General features: G+C 39.7%; 1 long non-coding RNA gene across 2 annotated transcripts in view; it reads left to right on the top strand.

The window, feature by feature from the left end:
* The first annotated feature begins 282 nt into the window (after nt 1-282).
* LOC125145092 overlaps nt 283-22095 on the top strand; it is a 43501-nt gene continuing 21688 nt past the window's right edge. Inside the window, exon 1 of one of the 2 annotated variants that reach the window (XR_007143408.1) lies at nt 283-881. This is a non-coding gene — a long non-coding RNA (uncharacterized LOC125145092). The remainder of the gene's footprint in view (nt 882-22095) is intronic. The other variant, XR_007143407.1, reaches the window with a different exon arrangement.

Raw genomic sequence — 22095 nt, 5'->3', positions numbered from 1 at the left:
GAATGGGCAGCCTGGATAAAGCTGACAGGAAGATTCAGATCATCAGATTCTACTCTAATCAACCGAGAAGAGGAATCTGAGACCACAGCGGGACGAGACTCACAAAACCCGGGCCGTCTATGCATGCAAGTTAAAGCAAATGAGAACATAATGTTGAACTGCAGTTTTATTGTTTCTATAGTAACAACTCGTACAGGTCACACAAACGGTTTAATCGAGTCACCGGCGTTAGCGGTTTAACACGGTCAGGTCTTCTGACATGGGAACGTCTTCATGACATTGTTTTAGGCTTTTGCTTGTTTTCAGGTTCTGTTCTGTTGGGGAAAAAAAAAAAACTTCAGGGATTTATTGAAGCACTTCACATAGTATTCAGTGATTGTTAGTCTCGGTATAGTTATAGAGGAAGACGAGCCTTGAGCAGGATGTCCTCCATAAGCCCTTTAATGGTGTCAGTTTCTCACAGGGATTTGAACCATAAAGCAGTTCCTTATCCATAGATTACCTGGAGTTCCAGAAGATGATGGCGTACTGTATTTTCAGATGGATCCTTTTGAAAGTCGTAGGGCCTCGGCTTTGGTGTGTTTTTTTTTTCTTTTCTCCTCTAGATCTCGAGCGGGCGGGTGTGTACGTGTGAGAGAGAGTTTGTAATCTATGTGTGTCTCCTGGCTGGCCTTTCTATTTGCTGCGTAACACCGAGCTTGACTCCCACGGCGGCTCTGAGATCAGAGGAAAGCTCTGGGTGGCAGAACGCTGGCGTGCAGCTGCAGCTACACACAGGAAGACGAGAACACCATCCCACACACTGTGCTCTGCTCACGGAGGAGGAGGGAAGTGCTTCAGAGTGCGCACTGGCTCTCGTGGCATGCTTAAACTCAACTAAGGTCCATTTAATTTCTTTGGCATGTTTGCTTATGCAGTCTTTCATGTCGGTGATTTGTGATATGCGCAGTAACTCTCAGGAAGCTGGGTGTTTTATAAGGATCCTGAATTAAATTAGCCATAAGTACTTATTATGTACAGAATGGTTTCTGTTTAACGTGCAGGAAAAACTCACACTGTAGGACTAAACCCAGATTGCATATATAAACCACACTTATGTATGTATGTATGTATGTATGTATGTATGGATGTATGTATGGATGTATGTATGTATGTATATATGTATGTATGTATGTGTTTGTTTGTTTGTTTGTTTGTTTGTTTGTTTGTTTTTACCTGATCCAACCATTCCAACTGGGAGTGCACTCATGGGTGAGACCCGTAACTACCTAATATACATTTTTTAAACTGAAAAGAAGAAGAAGAAGAAGAAGAAGAAGAAGAAGAAGAAGAAGAAGAAGAAGAAGAAGAAGAAGAGAGCGATCCACAAGCTTGAGAGTTTAATGTATTGTGGTGCATTTGCATTTGGTGCAGTTTCTTTCGATGATAAATCTGTGATTTACACAAAACATTTATTTTGTGAATGTTTTTTAAGAGTGTTTGAATCCACAGTTTTATAATGGCACCACATAACGGTGGAGCGACACAGTCTTACTGCCGTTCTTTAAGATGAGACGTTAAAACCACCTACCAGGCGTAGTGTCAGTCCAGTGAAGGGCTGCTGGGATACGAGCTCACGTCCTGTATCTGGAAAAATCAGCAGTACAAGTTAGTTCCATTTATTATGATTATGTAGAACGTACACAGACGTTTGTGGAACTTTTTAGTATGAAACATCTCTGTGTTAGACCAAGCAGATTGGTATAAACCTGTGATTGGCAGTACAGATGGAACGACCGTCCGAGCTGCTGTTAGACGAGATTAAGCCAAGCCTTCTCGATCGACAGGAAATGAGACAAAAACCGTGCTAAAGGCATTTCTTAAATTCAATTGAGCTCTAGTGGTGATGTAGCACTTATTGGGGACCTTGTTGTCATGAACACACACCTTTGGAGAAGCATCTCCTGTCTCCGGATTATCAGATTCGAGTGCGTTTGTACGTAAAAATTAAGAAGAAAAAAAAAATAGTTTCAATATGGCAGACCTTGAAACAATTATAAACATCTAACTTATCATGAACTCAAAAAAAAGGGAAGTAAAATTATATATAAAAGGTTCAAAATGATTTTTTAAAATATTTATTTATTTATTTATTTATTTATTTATTTATTTATTTATTTATTTATTTATTTATTTTGCTTTTGTGTTGATCATTTTTAATAAATTCTTTTTTTATTTATATTTGTTTGCTTTTAACTCCATTACCGCAGACTTTGCATTTGTATATAAGACGATGCGATGATTCCTAAGTTGAAGTGAAATTATTCTTTTGCTTACACGACGCAAGCCTGTTGGTGAAGGGTTTAAGGGGCACACCCAGTTGGCAAGAAACCTTTTTTTTAAATTAAGATTTGTGCCAAATTTCAGAAAAAAAGCATGCGAACGGGTTACCAGCTGCCGTCCGTTTCACAGGAATTAAATCATACAATCCCTATATGTCTCCTGTGCCTTGGATACTAATGTTATAGAGCCCATGTTTGAGAAGGAATCACAGACTTTTTGAAGTCCCCCCTCATGAAAACAAGGAGCATATGTTCAAAGCTAATCGTGCTCCAACTTAAACATGACGGCGTGATAGATCTCCTGCTCAGAGTGCGAGAGGAAGGATGATTCATTCTATTGTTCGTTTACAGGCCTCCTGCTCCCCTTATGGATGCAGTGAGTTGTCTTTCCTCCTGCTTTGCCTTCAATGTTTTCTGCCAGCACTGTGGTGGGTCCCTCATGCTCGCGATGATGAAATCTGGGCTCTGCCGAGGAAAGCCGCTCGGTGGGAGGCCTCGGGGTTTCACCATGATACAAGGAATTAGCTGTTACATGCCTAAATCCTGCGTCTTTTTTCTCTGTCTCTGTCTCACACACGTCGTCGTTGTTCGGCTCTACAGTACATATTCAGACGGTTCGCGTATCACCTGATCGTAGACGTCTGTGAACAGGAAGCATTGTGTTCTGTGTGCTCTGTTTGAGACGGATTGCTCTTCCTTTTTCACACTTCCTTTATCTTACAGACTTCCTTTTGGTACATCGTGTTAAATCATAGAACAATTGGGTTTGGGAAAAACGGCACGATTTATGGGTGAGATACATTTTATGGAGTTATTTTAAGTGCTAAACAATACAATTAGCATTCTTATCTTCAGCACCCAAACTGTACCACACTACAATATCACAGCTTACGTCCTGCTAAATAAGAAATAACATCTTTTTCTCTCTGATTTGTAATCATTTTTTTTTTTTCAATCTTTCCCCTCATGCACGCAGCCGATTTTTTCACTTTCTCGATTCTGGCCTCTCATCTATACTGAAGTCTATCCAATTCATTTTACTCATCTGCCAATCTCAATCTAGCCGATCAGCGCTCATCTCCTCATCTCTCTAGCTGTGTCTAATCAATTAGACCCTCCAATTGGATCGCCACCACCGCTGGTGCGAACGTGCACACAATTCCCTCTTTTAATACTCTGACTAATAGGTGAAATTGGAGTTAAATGGTAATATATACACGACCGGTGATGGAGGCATTCTCTGTGGACTTGCGATTTCCTGATGTGTGACATACTACGATATGCAAGACGTCCTCTCAAAACCTCTTCGCTGCAATATTACCAATTCTTTATTACACATAATTGGTCCTGTTGTTGTTTAGTCGATATGTATATATATTAAACATTAAAAATAGTGTTCTGTAGCTTCCCTTGTGTCATCAGAACAGCTCTGATCCACTGAGGCGTAGACATTACAAGACCTCATGCTGTGGTATCTGGCACCAAGACATTAGTAGATGTTCTTAAAGTTCTGTGAGTCAAGAGTTGAGACCTCTATAAATCAGATTGGTTTGTCCAGCATATCAAACAGGTGCTCATACAGACTGAGATCTGGGGAATATAAAGGCCTTGTCAACACCTTGAACTTTGTCATGTTCCTCACATGGTTCCTGAACAATTTTTGGTCAAAGGTCAAAGTAACATCGACATGAATGCCAGAAATCAAGCATCGCGTTAGTTCAGGCAGGCCACGCAGTAAGCTGCATCAGCTGCTAATCAGCTGTCCACAAGGCGCACCAATCCAGCACGACTTCCGTAATCTCCCTCCTTTTAAATCCTTGCCTTCGAGCGCACCTACGCGTCGCCGCTGCTGCGATCCAACACCCTCCTCGTCCCCGACTCCTCCAGCCAGAACCTGTCGCCGTTTAAATTCTTCACGTAAAAAAAAAATTCGCACCTCGCGCAATTTCGGTTCTGATTCTGAGCTGCAATGGGGGGGTCTATTCATTCCCCAGCATGCGCATGGACAGGCGCGTGGGAAAATTCTCCCAGAACAGAACCATCCCGCCAACACTAACTGTATGCCCGCTAACCTTCATTTACGAAGTGATCCTGACTGAACTGAAGGTTTACCAACAGAACGTGGCGCAGAGCATCACACAGCCTCCAATGGCTTGCCTTTATCTCATAGTGCATCCTGGGGCCTTCTCTTTCTCAAGTTATTGACACACACACGATATCGTGAAAGTGAAAGTGACGTGACATACGGCTAAGTGCGGTGACCCATACTCAGAATTTGTTCTCTGCATTTAACCCATCCGAAGTGCACACACACACACAGCAGTGAACACACACACACCGTGAACACACACCCGGAGCAGTGGGCAGCCATTTATGCTGCGGCGCCCGGGGAGCAGTTGGGGGATTCAGTGCCTTGCTCAAGGGCACCTCAGTTGTGGCCGGCCCGAGACTTGAACCCACAACCTTTGGGTAACGAATCAGACTCTCTAACCATTAGGCCACGACTGCCCCAAAAGGTCTCGTTCCCTGATCGGGAATCGAACCCGGGCCGCAGCGGTGAGACCACCACGGAAGTGTAGAGAACTTCATGGAGGAAAAACACAATCTATATCAAAGAAAGCATCACATGTCCATCACATGCCTGATGGACACTCTGACCACTCTGCAGCTACAGTATGTAGCCCCATAAAGAACAATCTGGACTTTATTGTGTCTTCTGACGCATTTCTATCATAGCCATCTTTAAACTTTTTAGCAGTTTGTGCTAGAGTGGCTCTTCTCTGGAATTGTTCCAACATCAGTGAGCCTTGGATGCCCATGACCCTGTCAATGCACTACCTGCTCTTTTAGGGATCCTCTGACTGACCTGGGGTTAGGGATAACAAACACATTTTGGCCCTGTATATACTGTATATATATGGTGATGTGTATAGTAAGCAGTGTATAGTAAGCAGTGTATAGTAAGCAACTTGTGTATAGCGGTTGCTGTGGTTTATCAGCACCATAAATATGTGAAATTGTGTTGTTTATGTGGAGGTGTTTTATGAGCGAGCAGAAGGATCTTGGTGCCACAGAAAGCCTAAGGGCAGGATGTAATGTCTTTTGTGAAGGGAGGCCATTAAACTTAATCGACACGTCCCGCTACCCGCTGATCTAGCTTTGTGTAACAATTAGGCCTTGCAACACGAAAAATATTGTTAAATACCGCTAGATGAATAATGCAGCGGCTTTATCGCCGACAAATGTGTGGTGTAAATCAAGAGTGCATAAAGCCGCACTGGATAAATCGTTCTTTACCGTTTTATTTATTTCATTATTTTTTTGTTTGCTAACCCATAAAGCTTCAGGGGTCTTTCCAGCACAAATGGCCGTGCTGTGCAGGACTGTAAAATCGTAGGATGAGATAGCAGCCTTGATTTAGGATCGTTTGCATTCAACTCAGCCTGACAAATACTCCATTCGGATTGTTTATGAAATCATCATGCCCGTGCTCCACAGAGAGACGGGGTGTGTTACCGGCGGCGAAGCAGCTTCACTAATGTGGTGATGTATGAAATAGGCTGTATGCAACTACATAACAGAGCAGGGAAATGATTGGGAAAATAATGCAAGGCAAAATTTATGGGTTTCTATATAGCAGTGCAGTATGAAGGAGCACCAGGGACAAGATGTTCGCTCGGGACTGTGACATGATATTATATATCTATATCTATGTGTGTGTGTATATATATATATATATATGCATCTCTCTGTGTTTGTCTTGTGTCTATTCTCAGCCCCTTAGCCCCTACTAAGTGACCCAAACTTCCAAAAATAGAGCAAAGTTCAAACAGTTGAAGTTCAGAAGCCTTTTCCACAACAAGAGTCAGCACTGGGCAAAACCTCTAAATCCATTGCATCATGATGCTGACATCCAAAACAATTAGTCGTTTTCCACTGATGCCGTCATTCCCCTCAAGCTCTTTTTTTTTTTCTAGTGACAGCCATATTTAAAACCACACCCCTCCTACAGATAGAAGTCCATGCATGGAAATGCGATGCAATGCACATTTCCATTTCTGAGGCATTTTCTGGCACACATGATTGTTTACTCTGACTATTTTTATAGCCCGTATTCCCACTAGTTCTATATTAATAGGTGCCGTGCCCAGAATATGCCAGAGCTAAGGCATAAATAAACATACCCACTTCCTTCACCTCCATTACTAACAAAGTGGGTCTTATTAGAGGCCTGACCACCCTGGTCATCTCAGGTTTAGCTTCGGCACGGGTGGAGCGGACTTATAGGAACGCAGCTGGAAAAGTACTGGTGCTTAAACGCTGAGTCGTGTAGGAGGCTGTCGTGCTTTTCCTGCATGTCTTTATGTGTATGATGTAAGGCAGGCGAAATTCACGGCGCAGTTTCTGTATCATTGTGGGCTTTCAACTCCGATTACATTTACAGTGTTTTCTTTTTAATCTACCATAAGTTTGACAGACAAAATGCTTAAGGATCTTTTTTAAGGACCCAAATAGTCATTTTCTGCCAATTTCGTAATTTGAACTGAACCAAATGGTTACTCAGAACTTTCCAGGAATTAAACGATGTTCGGCAGGTACAAAAAAAAAAAAATTTGCTGAGGGTTTGTGCTTGCATGCATATATATATATATATATATATATATGTGTGTGTGTGTGTGTGTGTGTGTGTGTGTGTGAGAGAGAGAGAGAGAGAGAGAGAGAGAGAGAGAGAGAGAGAGAGAGAGAGAGAGAGAGAGAAACCACATGAGCTAAGAAAAGAATACAGAGACGTTAAACACTTTTAGTGAGCCGTGATAAAACGTACTTTCAGAAACCAAGTGAGGTCAATGTGTGTGTGTGTGTGTCTGTGTGTGTGTGTGTGTGTAGCTGAGCAAGGAAAAAGGCTTTTCAAAACACTCTATTTACTTCCCCATATTCAGACTGCCTCTAACTCAAGGTTAAATATTTGCCTTTGTGATTGAATCAGAGGATTTTTAGGAGGTTTTTATGATCATAAATCACAATTTCTCTAAAGAGTCATTTGAATTAAAATAAGCACATTGTTATTTTTTATTTCTAATTTTTTTTTATAAATGGCCTTTCAATATGGCCATGCAGTACAAAATAAATAAATAAATAAAAAAGATTAAATAAATAAATAAATAAAAACACTAGAGTTTGTGTTTTCAAATGAAAGAAAGAAAAATAAAAGCAAATGACTGCATTTTCTGAAACATTAAATTGTGAAGAATAATTTTGTATTTGCAAATAAAAACATTTTGAGTTTATGTAGTTGAAAACACAATATAGATTGATTCATTAATTTATTCATTTTCTACCGCTTATCCGAACTACCTCAGGTCACAGGGAGCCTTAGCCTATCTCAGGCGTCATCGGGCATCGAGGCAGGATACACCCTGGACGGAGTGCCAACCCATCACAGGGCACACACACACACTCATTCACCCACACACTCACACACTACGGACAATTTTCCAGAGATGCCAATCAACCTACCATGCATGTCTTTGGACCGGGGGAGGAAACCGGAGAACCCGGAGGAAACCCCCGAGGCACGGGGAGAACATGCAAACTCCACACACACAAGGCAGAGAAAAAAGTGCAAAGACATGCTTTGTAGGACGATTGGCATCTCTAAATTGTCTGCAGTGTGAAATTGTCCCCTGTGTAAGATACCCTGTCCAGTGTGTCCCCTGTCTGGTAACCCGAGTTCCCTGGGATAGACACCAGGTTCCCTGTGAATCTATGGCTGTCTTAGTTCTACATTTAATGTCATCTATTGGTTCTGACATGATTCTGAAAGCCATTAATGGATCTTGAGCTAAAATAAGGCTGTAAAGCTGAAATGCATGTTCTATATAGACAGCTCTGTCGTTTCGGGCACTCCAGGACGAGGCTCGTTGTGTAAATGTTGTACTGTATAAAGCTGAACAGAGATGGGAATGAAATCCATCCAGCACTGAGAACCAGGAATGTGGTCAGTGGATTATTTCTACCCAGTGCTCGCTGACATGAGGAGAGGAGAGGCAGTGCCACCCGGTGCAACCTGCCCAGGCTGCACAAACAGAGCTGTGTGTGTGTGTGTGTCTGTGTGTGTGTCTGTGTGTGTGTCTGTGTGTGTGTGTGTGTGTGTGTGTGTGTGTGTGTGTGTGTGTGTGTGTGTGTGTGTGTGTGTGTGTGGCAACTTGTCAGTCTACATGCCCAGTCCTCCAGGTACTCTGCTGTACCTGTGTGTGAGCATGCAGTATGTTATAGCATTTGGCAGTAATAGGCATAACACCATCAGCCTTGTGTGTGTGTGTGTGTGTGTGTGTGTGTGTGTGTGTGTGTGTGTGTGTGTGTGTGTGTGTGTGTGTGTGTGTGTGTGTGTGTGTGTGTGTGTTAAATCAATTTCCTAAATATTTTTAAATATTTATATCAATTAATATATAGATTTTTGTAAATAATATTACACTGTTCTGTTTATTATATAATGTACGGTCAGTGCTATAATTATTGGCACCCTTTAAGAGAATTAGCATCAATAATTATTGATAATGGATACACTTACTTGCACAAACAAACAAAGAAATATGTAAAGTCTGGATCAGTTGCAGTTAAGATGTTGGACTGCTAATCACAAGGTTGTGAGTTCAAATCTCACCAACGTTAAACTGCCACTGCTGGGCCATTGAACATGGCCCGTAACCCAGAGTAAACATCTTTTTATTTCTGTGTGATAAAATTGCATAACACCTGCAAATAGCATTCATCAGGTTGTAGGGGTTCTAAGAAAAGTGACATATGGTTGTTGAGCTACACGAAGTCAGGTGTTGAATTTAAAAATACATAATCAGTATTTTCATTTTAAAAATGTCTGTGACTCGGTATTGTTGTGATCCTGGAGCTCTTTTGAACATTGATGAGATGCAAATTTATTAATCCTCAGTTTATTAGATTATGCTGTGTTCAAGTTCTCATTGCAGGTTTGTGCACACAGGTAGAAGTTCAGACGAGATTGTGTTCAGAGGTTCTGAAATCTTTAATCTTACTTTCTGCTCTCGGCATCGCATTTACACTCGGACAGTAAGACCCGGACAGTAAGGCTCATAAAAATCTTAGTTTCCAAATTGTCATTATGACATTGTAGTGGTTCCTCATGTATATGTTTTATTTATTTATTTTTATTTTTATTTTTTTTTTATTATTAAAATACTTGAAGACAACATTAGAGGGATATTTAAAACCCAATCCTCTGCCAATAGGCAAAAAGTGCTTGAAATGTTCTGAACGGATAAGAATTCAACCCTGTTAGTCATTAGTAGAAGATAGTCAGTGTGTATCTCTAAGGGAGGCTTCATAAATTAATTTATTATCCAAGGGAGATGGTGAAAACTGTATATCTGTGTTTAAAAAGTCATTTGTCATTATCTGTATTTTAAGCTCCAAATTTCAGTATGTGTTATGTATACAGTATAAAAGCTCTTAGTTGCACAAAGAGTGCCAATAATTATCCAGCTTAATGCACCTTGAATAAGGGTGAGGGAGGGAAAGCGTGTATACTGCCAGCGCCGAGGGGTGGTTAGTGAAGATATCTGATATCTCTCCTCCCTTTTTCTCTCTGTCTGTCTCTATTTGATGTGTGATCGGAAGGGTGTGTTGTATTCATTTCTGTCAGATCACTGCAACTCAGCAGAGCGCTGGGAGTAGATCCCTCCCCACTGAGCTCGTGCCCTGCCATAACCCTGTCATAACCCTGTCATAACCTTCTCTGACAGCCTCGCAGATGGTAGGGAAAATGGGGGTTAAAACCCAAAGGCCACATCACTCCACACACTTCCCTTTATCCCCTGAAAGACCAAGTGACCTTGCTCTGACATTCTCCCGAGTCCAAAGACAGAAGTAGTGGGAGGATGTAGAACATGGGGAGGGGGTCAAATGTGCATTTCAAAGACTTGAGCCATAAATATTTGAGAAGAAAATGGCTCAGCGTTTGTCCAGATGCTTTTAGCCGTGCTGTATCACGGAAGGTTTAAATATAGGTGTGCTACATTGGCTCCTGGGAGACTCAGACAGGATAAAAAAAAAGGTTTAGACTCATGGGTGAGGTTAAAGTTCAGTGGCTGCTTTGAGGACAGATCTTTTGTCTACCTGTCTCCAGTAGCTACATCAAGAAAAGAGTCGACTGCATTCAGATGGATCTTTTGTCTACCTGTCTCAAGCAGGCAGCATCAACTGAAGAACCTGACTAAAAACTGCACCTAGACAAGCTGGAGTGCATTTAATCTATTCTTGTTACATATCGTAAAAAAAAAAAAAAAAGTAAAAAATAAAAATTGTGAGGATGTTTACAAGCTTCCATTTCTGTCCATACTAATGACTTTCAGATTTCTGAATCCGTACCTGTTTCACTGTCCAATGAATTATCAATCTACCCTCAAGCTTCCCTTTATCGTTTCTTGAATTTCTGCTAACTTCCACCAAAATAATTCCGAAGCAATAATTGACCTTCACAATTCACCAGCTAGAGGCTGCGTTTAACAAAAACAAACAAACAAAAAAAAAAAACAATTAATACCTGCACCTCAAATTCGATTGACTCAAATCAATAAAAACATCCTTGAGGTGAGTTTGGGAGCTGAAGCGATGGTAGGCGGTGTGGTTTCAGTCTGTGGGAATGTAAGGTTACTTAAGGACATACACATAACATGGAACCTTGGGTCTAACTGAATACATAGCTTGCCTCACATAATCCATTCCTGTCAGGACTTCTCCTGAATCAGATAGAGGACCTGACGTCTCGAGAGTATCGGGCCTTGGACTCTGAGGTCATGTGGTTCTATTAGCATAACTCAAGGCTCAGGTGGTGAAATGTTAGCATGTAGTCTCGCAGGAGTCATAATGAATGACCTGCTAATTGGGACAAAGGGAAAAATGTGTGCATTAACAAATTAAGAGATGGCACACATAACTAAGGGCAACAAAGGAGAGTTCTGTGCTGGGGGCTCTGATATCTAACTAGATGAGTTTAGTATTTTCTAGAAAAGGCATTAAAAGTGTGGACTTTTGTGCACCCACCAATTTAAAAAAAAAAAAAAAAAACATCAACATAACATCAATAACATCAAGCGTCATTAACTGGTGGCCCACAGTCCAGATTCAGACCCAAGAAGGTTTTTCATTGGAGTAAACCAAGTACTTGAAAAAATAGTGGGGGGAAAAAAGTACTTCAGAGACCTTAGTTTTCTAACCTTGACCCATCTTAGCTTCAGTATCACATTCTCTATTGTGGTTTATCCAAATCACCTACATTTCTATAAATTCTTCAGTTGAACGGAGCTCATTGGACCAGAAGCTATTTACAGACATTCGATCTGAAAGAATGTAATTTCTAGAAGATTTCCATAGATTTTTTATAAAATTTTCTCTCTCTTGTCTGGCTAGAGAACCGACAACAAAAAAAACACTGAATATTTTAAGAAAATTAGGGGGGAAAAAATCAAAATCAAAATCAGAGGTGCCTCGTATGTTATGATGAAACATGTTTTGGCATAAATACGCACCGGAGTAAACAGCATCTTACTTAGAGACATTAATTATTTCAAGAATTGAATATACAACTTATATAAAAGATAAAATGCAAAATAATATTATGTGCTGGATCAAGTGCTATTTTATATGCTGCTGAATAATGAAGATGGAAGTGATGTTTTTTAATGTAACCAAATTTGCAGTGATCAATGTGATCAACCAAAAAATATACTTCAAATGATTGTAAGCAGCTGAGTAACCCGACCGTAACGTTCCTCTAGTAAACACTAAAAGAAGTCATAAACTGTAAAACTGATTATTGTCCTGGGAATCGGGCTAATTTGTAGGTGATATCGTTAAGATAAACTTTGTAATAAACTTTACATAGTTTAAAAGTGTTTTTATGGACAATTTTTAGCCTGATTTATTTTTATTAGCCTCATGTCTCCAGTGCACTACTACTGTACTGTACCTTGGCTGATTGACAGTATCTAAATTTAGTGTAATATTGTATATTTTCCAAAATATTTAGCACAGAACCATTCCATTTTACGCATCTGTGCTATTCACAAATATCATTGCATCATAGCAAAATCTTTTATTTTAGTATATTTTGCATAGTATCGATTTGAAGTCTCTTCGTCCATTAGTGAAACTGAGTGTGAATGAGCATCATTGCAGATTCGCAGACAAAAAAAAAATGGCCACAGGTGACATAATGATAAATGGCTCTGCGGAGTTATGAAGATATTGTCAAATAAAATCTTCATGTATTAAATATTCATCCTCCTCCTTCAGTCATGAAGCTGTGATGTTAACATTGCCCTCGTGCTATGTTAATCATTTCTGCATCATAAGAATGGGCCTGTCTGGATTTGCTACTTTGCACATTATTTGCATCTTGCATGCTCCATGAGGCTTAAACGTATAAAACGAGCAATTCTTGCGCATCTGACTTGCACGTTAACGTCTCTCCAGCCAGTGCCAGATTGATCGATTGCTTTGTTTGTCGCTCATAAAACCGTCTGTAATAAATTCGGCACCCCTCCAACCCTGTTCCATTTATTTAGGCATAATTATTTAGGCGTAATTATGCATTAATGGATGCATGGCTGGTTCTGATTGAATCAAGTGATCCATGCGTTTAGAGGGAGACGTACAGGGTGCAGCCCAGATGCTCACAATGGGGAGCGCTCTCATTAGTTCCTCGCTCTACAAAAGCCTCCGGTGACTCTCTTTTGTGTTTCTCTGGATGGGGGAGAAATGCTCACTCTTCTGGGAGCAACCTATCCTGTGAATGGAAAAAGAAAAGCATGCTAATGTTCATCAAGACAAACGACTATATGCCTTTTATTGTCTGTATTTATTGAGCTCTCTAATCTTAACGAATAACCCAGACATATGTATATAAGCAATATACTGTACAATGCTTAGTATCTAGACTATTTAATTATTATTTAATTAATTCTGGAAGTCCTTTTAAAGCTCCGTTCTCCATTTTTCGTGCATCACTTAGCTCAGAGGTGGTCCAAGTGAGCAGGAGAGGATCGTCTTTAGGCTCTCCTGCCTTAAAAATTCGGTTTATGGAGTGCATGCTCATTTAGTCATCAATTATACTTTCAACTTAGAGAGCAGGCTGCTGGCATAATTGAATGCTGTTTAAAAGATCAGGACGGAGAGGAGACGTGATGAGAAATTATACACTCACCTTGCCCTAGGCCTTGCTTAGAGATAGTCTGTTCTGTTATTTGTACCGGATGAGACTTTCTACCTCAGCCAGTGTGTGGGTTTTAAACATGAATGTTCTATGGAGATTACTTGAAAATTTAGTCACACACCAACCAATAAGCCTTATATTATTTGGAAACACTCTGGAACAGGATTGTGAACCTGTGGTCAGGTTGTGTGTGCATGAAGGGGAGATAGGGGTGTGTGTGTGCACAATTATGTTTATGGGAATTATGTTTGTTTGGGGTATTTTTTTGTTGTTGTTGCTGTCTAATCTATCTTCTGCTTGACCTCAGAAAACTGTAAGCGACAAATCACAGACACAACAAACTAAGAATGTGTGTGTGAGTGTGTCTATGCATTAAGGGCTTTCACTCTGACCTAGTTTGACTCATTGCTTGTGTGAGCTTTAAACCCAGTGACCACGGCCACACATGGTCAATCTGCCACTGTCACTCTTTACAGCAGTCAGACAAATATTTGGGGCATGCTGAGAGACCACACATGAGGCCCTTTCCCATCAACCCCTATGGCAAGGAAAGAATCTAGGCCTCATCTTTCTAGAACAAAAACAAAAATATGCCAACCTACTGTACATATTTGCCTCTCCTTATTTACCTCTCCTTAAAATCGCTATAGTGCAGCGATTTTGTGTTCTTGATTCTGATTGGCTACTGAAGGTGCTGATTCATTTTCTATAGCAGTAGCTCTGACTTTGCATTTTGCAGTTCCCCAGTAGCCTAACAAGGTGAATTATTTTCCCATATTAGCTTCATGAGTGAGAAAAATAAAGCGGCTTTTTCATACGTTACTCATTGCAAGTTAATAATATATCTATTATAATAAATAGATCAAATATATGACATCTTGTTTTATACTGTAGTAAATACAAAATTGTTAGCTATGAAACACTACACGCTGTTATTGAAAGATTTGCACAATTTACACAATATTAACTATTATTATTATTATTATTATTATTATTATTATTATTATTATTATTATTATTATAAAATACAACCTATTTAATCTGTTCACATAATTAACTACAATTGCTTGTTATTACTATAATAAATGTTGTTGTCATGGTTACGCTTGACTACCTTACCTATTAGCCCTTGCATATCACATGACCTTCTCACATGTCTCACTGATCACTCACACCTGTTGTTTTTTTCCATAATCGGCAGCCCTACGTAACTTCTAAGGTTACGTCTCAGTCAGCTCCGTAGTTCAGTAGTCAGGGCACCGATCATGCAGTCGGCCATATTTTATGACCTCAATCAATCAAAAAATCTCTCCAGTCTTCTGGAATGTTCTCTCCTTAACAAAATCCCACAATGCACCACAAAAGCTAGGGAGCATGGATACTCAATATGCATATCTGAAACCTTTAATCTTGAAAAATAATTGGTGGATGAAACTAGTCTCTGCTAACTTTGTCTAAATGTAAGTAGCTTGCTTTAGTTGTTGTAGCTCTCAGACAATAACTTGTGTTAACTTTATTTGTTGTATGTGCAGTTTGTACGAATCTAACAACTTTTAAATGTTTACTGATTTAAAAACATGCCAGTAGCTAGTCATCGGTCCAGCTCTATCACATTTTATAAAATATTAATTTTAAATATTTAACATGTTTGGATTTTAATAGTCACTGATGAAAAAATCAGAACATCAACAGAAACTAAGGCATCAGTGTCTCAATGTGTAGTGAGTCAGCGTATTTTACCAGAGCCCAAACTTGTGCATATATGATTAACTGATTCACTACCTAGGGAGCTAGAAAGCTGATTGAGATGCAGATCTAGATTCTGTGTACCTCAGTGTCATGATCCTGTTGAAATAATGCTTTGTTTAACGCTTTACCTGTCACAGCTTTGCTAAGAGTCTGTATTACATCTTGCTGGTTTGTTTTGTCCTCAGTTTTTTTGCACCTCACCCAATAAAAGTCTGCTTTTACGTTCCCTGACATTCGTCACTCATCAGATTTTCTTTCCTTTCCCTTGAAATATGTATGACAAAGTGCAAAAAGACTATCCTGAAAATGTACAATTACAGCTTTACTTCTGAAGACTCCTTCCAATAAATCTGGAGAATAACATCTCACAGAAAACTTATGTTTATACCGATGACCCACATAAAAAGTGAATTACTATAGGCTTGATATTGTATTAGAATGAGTGCATAGAATATAAATATAATAGCAATTATCCAACACCTTCTGTAGCACTATGGTGCGATTATTAATAATATATTACTACTAATCTGATATGCACTAACAATAGATATAACAAGGAGATTAAACATTTTTGTGTTAAAAAGATAATCATTTATCTGCATAAACATACTGTATACATACAGAGAACACCGCTGGATAGAAAGAGACACACAAACATAAACCGTCAACGCTTTCCCCATGAATATTCAGGTACCTTTGGAAAAGCTGCATTTTCAGGCATTTAGCAATTAATTATTATTGCTTTTATAAATTCATGAGGACATTTTATCACATTAGTGTAAAGCTACAAAGGACAACGTTTGAAGACTCCTTAGTTATTAAAATGTTTTTGAGCCTAATGTTTGTTTGTTTGTTTGTTTGTTTATTTTAATTGAAGTATTAGGACCTCTGGAAAAGCCACATTATAGTCACATCAACACAGATTATTTTTTATATTAACGGATACTGTGGTCAAATATTCACGACTGTTCACCACTTGTTTATCCACTATGCTAATTAGGATTAAATCACAGGCTTCAGAGTCCATTTGTATGGTTAATACTCTTTTGTGTTTGACCCAAGGGGGATTTCTAAGCAGTGCTTTAGGGTTTGAGGGAAATGATTTTTGGCTGACATCATCATATTGCCTCGTCATGTCTTTCTTATCGTTTCAAAAAGTGCTTTAAAAGATTTTCTTCCAAAAGGCAGCAAACCAGATTCCTTTGCCAAATTGCATGCTACATGATTTTTTTGGGCCAAAATGTCATACAATTTTTTTTCTTTTGGATGCTGAAAGTAATTTTATTGACTGTCTTTCCCATGTTATCAGAGCTGCACAGCCTGCCAGCTATCCTCCAAAAGCCTTGGGCTTTCGTGGCAGATACACACAGGTACAATAGATACCCGTCCAGACGGTCTCCAATCAAATAATTACGAGCCTTTGCCAAACCTAAGCACCAGCTAATGAATGGAAATGAGCGATTTGTATGCGGACTGCCCGAGAGGCTTTCTCAGTACTTACCTGATAAGTGCCGCGGTTCTGCCACTCCATGATGAACTTCATTCAGAGATGATGGCATTGTTTGAATGGGTGACGCATGGCTGGAGTCCTTGTATTGGATTTCTGAATAGCTTCAACTAAAGGTGTTCATTAAGAGCACTTAGTGCTGATTTAATGGCTGAAAACATGTCGACCTTGTGCCACCCAGCATTAAATTGGACCTTCCTGCACGTCCTTAACTTTTTGTCATGTGTATAGCTATGTATTATAGTTATGCAGGTCTCAGGGAGCATGAGCGTCTTCTGCTGTGAATTTTGCTCTTATTGAAGTATTCAATAGAACGATTACCTTTTAATGCTTTATTATGCACTGATTTCTTCAAAACCATGCAAACACTCAAATACTCAGACTTGACCCTGATCGGAATTTTTTATTAATGTTAATTCTGTTATGCATTATGCATTATTTGCAGGGAATAAGATCAAATAATGATGTTTACTCTGGATTTGAATGTAGACTGGCACTAAATATTGTATAGCAATGTGTCCTTGAGTAGTCACTAAATACTTGTAGTTTTATATACAGTATACAGTATATGGGGGGCTTAGTGGTTAGCACGTTCGCCTCACACCTCCAGGGTTGAGGGTTCGATTCCCGCCTCCGCCTTGTGTGTGTGGAGTTTGCATGTTCTCCCCGTGCCTCGGGGGTTTCCTCCGGGTACTCCGGTTTCCTCCCCCAGTCCAAAGACATGCATGGTAGGTTGATTGGCATCTCTGGAAAAATTGTCCGTAGTGTGTGAGTGTGTGAGTGAATGAGAGTGTGTGTGTGCCCTGTGATGGGTTGGCACTCCGTCCAGGGTGTATCCTGCCTTGATGCCCGATGGTGCCTGAGATAGGCACAGGCTCCCCGTGACCCGAGGTAGTTCGGATAAGCGGTAGAAAATGAATGAATATATATATATATATATATATATATATATATATATATATATATATATATATATATATATATATATATTAGATATAGATAGTTATATACATATAAAAACTACAATGAGCCAATAATTCTAAATTAGTAAATAAATATGTGTCTTAATCAGAAGTCAGGTGCATTTGGGTCTTATTTTCCATTCTTATATTGTCCCTAAAGTCTAAAGAAATTCTAATATATTCAAAGATTTAAGTAAACAACTGGTTACAACAGGCAACCTTGCATTTTAACATTAACAAGATACTGACAGCTGACTTGATGCATTAAGGCTTAAATGATTAGAACGATAAAAGCTGTAGTTGAATCTGACTAAAACAAAGTAACATACACTATACACTGAGCCAAAAGTCCAAGGTGACTGTAATTAACACTGAATTATACGATCATTGCTCTCTAAGAAGAATGAAAGCATAATTGATTGCTTATTGAGTGTATAACCTCTAAACTATATATAGTTTATACATACATACATTCACACATATATCATTTTTAACGATTAGGAGAATCTCAGCAGCTCTGAGCGAAGTGGTGCACAAAAGCTTTGTAACAGATCTAGAACATCAGCGCTGTCAGCTATTTTAGTCAGAAATAAAATCTTGTATATAAACACGTACAAATGACTTTCAGACACAAACTGTTCTCTCCATTAACATGCTGGTATTTTTATACGGATGTTTATTGTCTAGACCGCCGGATGCCCTGGAGCTGACAAACGGGAATCATGGGATATGTAGGACAATGAAGGATTGTATTAATATAAATGTAATTTTTGCTTTAAAAAAGTCCATACTTTTCATATCCATGGAGAGTAAAATACTGCTACAGCAAAGGTGTTGAATTCTCGGTTCTGATTGGTCAGTTCTGTAACAGCGGGTACGGCCGTGGTATCTGGGTTTAAAACCCGTGCTGTAATTTAACAAATGAAAAATCGTTGATACGGTGATACAGAAAAGAACAAAAAAAATTTCACTTTATGATCGTAGTACAAGAGATGATTATGCATGCCTAGGGCCGTGTAGTATCGCAGTACATTTTGCAGGCTCATAGAAAAATGTCTATTAAAACATATTTAACTGTATATTTACTATCCACGCTGTTTGGCAGTTGATTTACATCACAAAGGTCAAAGCTAGAAGCTACAGCAGCGTGCTGTCAGACAAACATAAAGAACTGGGAAAGAGTGTAACAAAACAGGCATAAGCCCATCTACATGTACATGAACCTTGCACGATGACAATAAACTGAATCGAATCTAATCTAATCTGAAAGAATTATAAAAAGACCATATACAGACAATATACAGAAAAAGGGAAGTTCTTCTGTCGTTTGGATGTGGTTTGGGTTCAACAGAACTGACACTGACCAGAAAACAGGTGTAACGTTGTACTTCTGCAGAACAGACATCAACATATGGGGTTATTTTAGATCATCGATTTATTCATGTAACGTATTATGATTTCGAATTTTTTACGGATTTTCCATTTATCCAATAATCCAAATCGTGTCCGAATCATTTCGATCATTTCATCAATCCTGATGTTTTACCGCTAGCTGGAGTCTCGTCACCCGGTGGTCACCTTGCCAGTGTCTCATGGGTTTGTTGTGTATGAAGCAGCCCGGAGAATGTCATGCCTTCTTTTGAACCGATGTTGTGTCAGTCAGCTGTATGGCCTGGTCTTTATCAGCAATCAGGTCTGCGCTGATCTCATAGTTTACGATGACCCGTTAGTTCCTCAGGAGCTCTCGGCTGCACTATTATACAGTACACTGTTGTAGAAATGACATTATTTACATTTACATTATTTACTCATACGTTTTGTACTTAATTTAGGAGTTTGAATAAACTACCAAATTTCTACTGGGGTTTAAAGGATTGCCATAAGAAATCCAGGAAATCCTCATTTCTTGTTTAAATGCCCCTATGAACGATTTACAAACGAACTGATCCGTATTCAATTTGATAAATGAGGCCCAGGGTCTTTAATAGTCCCTCGTTCTGTTCTAAACTCAGATTGGAATCTTCCTGTGCTTTTGATTAGAAGAAAATGGCTTGTAACACACTTTTCAATGTACGACAGGCATTATTCGAACGAGACGACTAATGAGAATTTGGGATAAAGCCGGGATACGTTTCCAGGCAAAACAGTCTTTCTGGAAATCAAAGTATTTTACAGCATGGCTTCCATCAAATGAATTGTAACTGTAGTGCTTAAAAGAAGTTTAACAGCACGTCTGTTAATGTTGACTGACTTGACATTCTCAGATTTCCTGCTCTCTCTGTGGTTTCATGTGCATGAGAGGAAGCTTGTGGTTCTCCTCTCACACTGTATGCTCTATCTTACTCTCTTTCTCTCTGTGTGTCTGTGCTCGTGTATGTGCATGTGTGTGTGGCTTACTGGTCTGAACCATAGATGGGCAGTTAGATAAGTGCGGCATGTTGACATGCGGATGAGCATCTCGAACACACACCCGGTTAGATAAGTCCCCCATGCCAGCACTAAGTCACACGTTTAAAAAAAAACAAAACATACACACACGTATACAAACACACACAGCTCAAAGCATGGTGGTATTGTGGGTGCAGCACCTCACATTTTAAACCGATGATAATCTAACAGCAAACGGACAGACGAGGACGCATAGCGAGTTAATATCAGATCGTCACGTTCATCTTGAGTACACCGAAAAATTCTTCATGCTTTAACTGGACAGATTCAGTGAACTAACACAACACCCAGATTCGAGAACCTCCCGAATTTGGTCCCTCGCACATGTAGCTCATACTGTACACTGCAAGGATTTGCATTATTCACCTCTATGCTTCCTCACCAATCAAGCACTTCCACGTATATACTGTAGCTCTACCACCAATTCTGTCAACACTTACAGATTTGTTCTGTGTGTCAAACCGTCCCTGTTTTTTTTTTTTAACATGAAAGAGTGTTTTAAGAGACTATAAACGTAAAGTGATAATTTACAAAAAGCACATTAAAATGGCTTAATTAGCACATTAAAAAGTCAGTGAAGCTGAAACTCCCTCCCCTTAAAATCCCCCCTCCTGAAAAAAGTAGAGTACATATGCTTAGAAAAACAGCATGTCCACCTGAACTTGGTGAAACTCTAATGGCTGCGAGGCTTCTCCCAGATCTCCGGAGCCGTTAGTGCAACGTTAAACTGCTGTCAGAGAGTTTGTGGGGTGCAGCAGCATTTTCTTTTTCTTTCTCATCCTCTGTGACCTCCACTTCCCTTACATCTCTTACATCTGAGGAGCTGTCGACATCTGGAGAACATTTACCCCGTCCTCTAAGTCTTGTTAAACACAACTTGTGGGCCTTTTTTTTTCATCCTTTTTTATTTTTTTTTATTTTTTTTGGTTTCCTCATGTACTTTTATCTGACAGACTGATGTCAAGGTGGAGCTTCTCTGAACCTGTGTGACCCCAGGACACCCTTTTCACGGAAACACCTCACTCACACACACATACTGATGAGTCAGGTTGTTAAACTCTGCCTTTGCTTGAATCTGTCCTCAAGCCAGGCCTTCACATAGTTCCACTGAATTTTTTTTTTTGCACACACAGAGGTGCTCAGAATGATCTATCTGCTCTTACCTGCCAAGAATACAACTGTAAAACGTATGGAGAAATCTACATGTCATGCTTCACCTCATGAAGGTGTGCATACTTTCTCTCAAGCCTGCTTTTTTCCCCTGTCTGAGCTTTAATTCCTGAACAGAGTCAGTCACTGTTCACTTTAATGTCCCTTTCTGACCTCCTTTTTTTCTTCCTCCAACTCCTTGGAGACTGTTTTATGGCACCGGGTTACAGTTGAACCCAAATGGGCCAGCTGTTGCGGCTATCATGGGTTTAATCTGTGCCGGAGTTTTTTTTTTATTAAGCTTTCAACGTGCAGCTTGCGTGACTCTGTTGCTTATTTAACAGCCACTACCTTGAGACATGAGTGTACATCACCCAGTGCACCCACACTCACATTCACGCACATGGTGTATGACTGTTAATAGTGCCTTAAGACATTTACAGATGAGGTTTGAGTGTTCTACAGCTGCTCTCTCTCTTTCTCTGTGTGTGTGTGTGCGTGTGTGTGTGGGTGCATCAGTCATCACATTTCAACACAAAGTCGATTAAAGGAACCACTGAAGCTTGTGTTTGGGAAGCAGAACGGCATCTGAAGCTTCTCTGTGTTGCTCTGATGGACTGGTTACATGTGTGCAGTGATGAGTGCTGTAGTGTGTAGTGGAAAGTCTGAAGGGTTTTACCTTTTTTTTTTGTTGTTTATATATGTAGCAAA

The sequence above is a fragment of the Tachysurus fulvidraco genome, chromosome 7 (genome assembly GCF_022655615.1).
Source record: "Tachysurus fulvidraco isolate hzauxx_2018 chromosome 7, HZAU_PFXX_2.0, whole genome shotgun sequence".
NCBI lineage: Eukaryota > Metazoa > Chordata > Actinopteri > Siluriformes > Bagridae > Tachysurus > Tachysurus fulvidraco.
Note: the sequence above shows the minus strand (reverse complement) of the source record. Positions and strands in the feature narration are given on the sequence as shown.